General features: G+C 40.7%; 1 protein-coding gene across 1 annotated transcript in view; it reads right to left on the bottom strand.

Annotated features, from left to right (window-relative positions):
- Window positions 1-4,265, bottom strand: part of LOC122261394 (uncharacterized) — a 32,679-nt gene extending 28,414 nt beyond the window's left edge. The window contains exon 1 of the mRNA XM_043029009.2: window positions 4,153-4,265. The gene's annotated coding sequence lies outside the window, so the exon portion shown is untranslated. The remainder of the gene's footprint in view (window positions 1-4,152) is intronic.
- Window positions 4,266-5,000: the final 735 nt, after the last annotated feature.

Below are 5,000 nucleotides of genomic sequence, written 5' to 3'. Positions count from 1 at the left end.
GATGATGATGGTGATGACGATGATGATGATATAATATTGATGTTAGCGTTGATGTTAATAGTGTTGATGTTAATGGTACTGAATATGGTGCTGATATAAGATATACAGATGTACATGTAGATGAAAAAGTAGCTGTAAATGTAGATATAGACATAAATAGAAATATATATATCAATGGTGATATTGATAACACCGACGACAACGAAAGAAAAGAAAAGAAAAAAAGCGCAAAAGAAAAACATTAAACCCCCACCCCCCTTGGCACCTGCATAAGGGCTTATCGAAGGCAATTAAGCATAGCCAGCCAGCGTGCGCGTGTTGGACGTTGCAGCCACCGCGGAAGGACAAACTGCGGTTGTCCGTTGGATCGAGTTCTTTGTGAGCAACAGGCTTGTGCCAGTGTGAGCCGGGCCGCATTGCAAGGGCTTGTTTAAGTTGAGTTACGTAAAGGACTTCTGATCAAGTGAGGCTTTTGATGACGTCACTCTCTTCGTAAAACTTTGGAAGTAAAATTTTTATTATTTTTTTTTCTGGTAATTCTTACTTATCAGTTTGTCAGTTATAATGCAAATGCAACAATGGTGACGTATATGCAAGGGGAGTTGGGACGGGGAGGGCGAGAAGGATGGAGAGGGAGAGGGAGAGGGGGGAAGGGAGGAACGAGGTGAAAGAAGATTAGGACGAAGAAGAAGGAGAGACCGAGAGGAACGAAGGAAAGAGCGAGAAGAAAGACGGAAATAGCGAGAGGAAATAAGGAGATAGCGAGAGAGAAGAAGCAGAGAGCGAGAGGGAAGAAACAGAGGGCGAGAGGAAAGAAGGAGAGGGGGAACGAGAGGGAAGAAGGAGAGGGGGAACGAGAGGGAATGAGAGGGCGAGGGAGGAACACCTATTTCAGCTTCGTCACCATTACACACTTCCGGTAGTATCAGGAACGGAACCTTTTCGCGTCGGCTCCACCGGCGGTCATTTGCCCACGACGCGAGTGAAGCCGGATGGGGTGGGGTGGGGTGGGGTGGGGATAAGGGGCAGGGGGTCAGGGGGGAACCAGCCTCCCCAGCGCTTAGGGGCTTTGAGACAGGGCGGAGATCGCCGAGGTGGCGGAAAAGGGCGATAGTAAGTCGTTGTGATGTTGCGATAGGATGTGTGGGACACGACTTTGTTAGTTGTAAGGGAACATTCAAAACTGGCGGATTTAAGAGTTATCGCTGGTCTTCAGATATTACGTATGACTTTGCTCTGCACGTAATACACCGATGCCTATGCATACACAGATATACACACTCATATATGTATATGTATATATGTGTGTGTGTGTGTGTGAGTGTGTGTGTGTGTGTGTGTGTGTGTGTGTGTGTGTGTGTGTGTGTGTGTGTGTGTGTGTGTGTGTGTGTGTGTGTGTATGTGTGTGTGTGTGTGTGTGTGTGTGTGTGTGTGTGTGTGTGTGTGTGTGTGTGTGTGTGTGTGTGTGTGTGTGTGTGTGTGTGTATATATAAGTATATATATATGTGTATATATATATATATATATGTATGTGTGTGTGTGTGTGTGTGTGTGTGTGTGTGTGTGTGTGTGTGTGTGTGTGTGTGTGTGTGTTGTATAGATATATATATATATATATAGTTATATATATATGTGTGTGTGTGTGTGTGTGTGTGTATATATATATATGTATATATATATATATATATATATATATATATATATATATATATATAAACACACAAACACTCACCCTTTTCAAATATCCAATTGTGTCAAAACCAGATTCACCAAGAGCGACGCAGCCTTGGCATTCGACTCCCTTCTCCCGGTGACGCTGCCTGACTGCTATTTCCGGGTACTTACTTCGGTTATTGGTGAAATAGAAACGTTTGTAGCGGTACTTTCCCTTCCTAGTGGCAACGGGAGCTATCATGAATGTTGAGAGCGTGGCAATCATATGAGTTTAAGTCAATAAAGGTAATTGATAGGTTAATACCTACGTTCGGAATAGGAATTGTTAAATATGAAGACAAAGCGATATGCGTGAGGGGGTGTGGGGAGAGAAATTAACACAAGGTGTACTGAGGCAAGACGTGGAACGCATGCCGGCCAAGGTGATCCTGCTTTACTAACACAACAGCGCGAGGTATTACACGCTGTACATCGTCCTGCATCGTTTGCCGTGAAAATGTTCAGCCATGGAGGTTTAATTACGATTCATATCATCAAAGTCGGTTTTATGTTACTTTTCATTGCCTTTACAATCGTTCCAGCTTGCAATATAACGCCACTTTCGATGACATGACCGACTGATCAAACTGATTTCGCTTGTAACTACCAGGCCATTTACCGATGAATTAGCCAAGAAATATAAACTCACGCGCCAGCACGGAAATAGTAGAGCTCCCGGATGTAGTTCTAGTACCCTCAAGCTTGTTTTGAACTTGAGTGCCTGATGCCCCGCCCATATAACCCCCTCCCCTCCCCTCCCCTCCCCTCCCTTGCCAACCCTAACAGGCCTCCAATCGTGCCCGCGGTACTTGAGCCAAACAGACTGAAGATCCCTGTTCCACGATCCTGCACGCGCTGCATCTAAGTTATTGAAATATGTCCCAGGGGTTTGCGCAGCATGCAGAAGCACCACTTACATGGAGAAAAAAAGGTACAAAAAACGAGGTGGACGGGCAAAAAAAAAAAGGTAACAAAAACATCTTCAGCTTCTGCACCGCGCTACGCTTTGACCTTGCCGATAGTCACATGTAACCATGTCCGTAACAGCTCAGGTGTATAGCATTGATAGGGGTCTTTTTCGATCGCACGATCTTCTTTCCACCTACCCCCTCGACTTCGAAATCTAAAACTAGAAAGCGGTCGAATGCACGACTCGAAACGACCGCGAGATTATTGTTTTCCGGACGTGAACGTAGCTAGGCCGAGGCCTCGATTCCCCCAGCCAAAGGTCACTGTCAGGTCGAGTCTTCTTAAATAGGTCGCCGTTCCGCTCCTCGTGCAGGTAAGTTTTCCGTGTTATCACTCTGGATTAGATTCAAAGTAAACGACAATATTGACAAACTACTTGAGTGCCTAGTAAGTAAAGAGACACACTGGAAAATGAGAGAGAAAAAGACGTGAAAACGTAGATCAAAAGATAGCAGGACGTTTGCATAGTCTACTTCCCAAGAAGCTTCAATCCCGTAAATCATGGAATATTTTCTTTCATAATACATTTCCCATTACAAACTACAGGTAAGTAGACCTGTTGTCCCCCTCTACCTGTAGCTCACCCCTGACCCTGCTTTGTGGACAACAGGGTTTCTCCAACCGTCTCCGTTTTCTTCGTAGTGCTTGTGACGTCACGCACTAGTAAAGCTTTTTTTTCTGGGATTTTCCATTTCCTCTTTCTGGTAAAGCAAGTTAAGTCGGTGGATTCCGTTGTTTAAAGGACATGAAGCGAACTAGAAATGTAGATAATTCTAATATCCGTATAAATTATAATCGTCAATTAAAAAAAAATAAAATAAAAGAAAATAATGCACTTGTTAAATGCCATACATACAGGAGTCCCATCACATTAACCACTTATTATCATTTTCTATTCCAAATTTTGTACTGTAATATATATATATATATATATATATATATATATATATATATATATATATATACATACATATATATATGTCAACAGCAATACTACCCAGTTAGTAAAGGTTCTGCTCCTGTATCTTCTAAGGATCAGTAATATAAATTCTCGTTGTGTACACTACGTGTGCTTGTACATAAAATCACACCAGTATGTTTACAGAAAAACGCTAAGATAATCCAACTTATCATTCAATCTCTTACGCAGAAAGACGAAAGTACTCTTAATTAACTAACACTGAGATATTTGAAGTTATAAATCTCCTTGCCAACCATAATATGATATTTAGATTCACACTGGCACTTTTTCTTCATATTAAGTACGCGATATTACTTCTATTATCTTTACTAGACAATGCACGAGTAACGAAATACCAACTCCATCACGCTAAAATGTAATGTTACTATACGGTAAAACTGTATAAATTCACTATATATATATGCACTCATGATGAACACATTATATCGCCGTCTTCACACTTGTTAATAAAAAAAAATAGATAACGCAATTCACTGCAAAGTACAAACCTTGAGAATGAAGTCTTAGTCTAAATATTGTCAACCACACGACTGGTGAGTGAAGACAGTAATCCACGCGTTTGTTCTTGTAAGCTCGAAGGTTGAGTTGAGACTGAGTTCTCAGCGACCCCGGCCATATTTATGGGGCGTTGGGAGTTGCCAGCGTTCACCACAACGCATAAAACAATATACCGATTTTCCCATTTTGAATGTAGTATGATGGTGTTTCAGACATGATAATAATAATGGAGGGAAATTATTAACCTCGACTTTGAAAACATTTAGAGATTCACGTGAGTGAAAACAACGAGGATAGACTCAAAGTCCTGATAAAGCACTCACTCGGTAATTATTAAGGTAAAGTTGAATATTTTGATGAAGTAATAAATCTTAATATTCACTAAAAGAATAACATTTATTAGATGCAGTCGTAGATTCGCATTTCAAAAGTCATAATCGCTTTTAAAGTAGCATGTATTTGCAGAGTAGGTAGGCCTATATTCCTAAATGCAACCAACACATTAATAGTTGTCCATAATTTATTTTTCGGTGGCCTATGGATATAATCCTAACAAACATCAGCATTAACATTATAGTCAAGATTTCATCATTTCCGTTTTATTTGATATTATCATCCTGCGTTTTATCAAAGATTGTTGACGTCTTTTTTAAATCATGTTTTAGTCATGTTTCGTGTATTCCACTCGGTCATATCTTTGTTTGCTTTCTATTCTTTAGTCACATATTTCCGAAGGTCCAACCCGTGTTTGAGTGCTTGTTTTATAAATCTTTCTGCATGGAATTATAACTCTTATGATAATAATAATTCTAATAATGTTGGTGCTGGTGTTGATAAT

This window comes from Penaeus japonicus, unplaced genomic scaffold (assembly GCF_977035675.1).
Source record: "Penaeus japonicus unplaced genomic scaffold, GWHDUDI00000001_assembly GWHDUDI00000008, whole genome shotgun sequence".
Lineage (NCBI taxonomy): Eukaryota > Metazoa > Arthropoda > Malacostraca > Decapoda > Penaeidae > Penaeus > Penaeus japonicus.
This window is presented reverse-complemented; position numbering and strand designations above follow the sequence as displayed.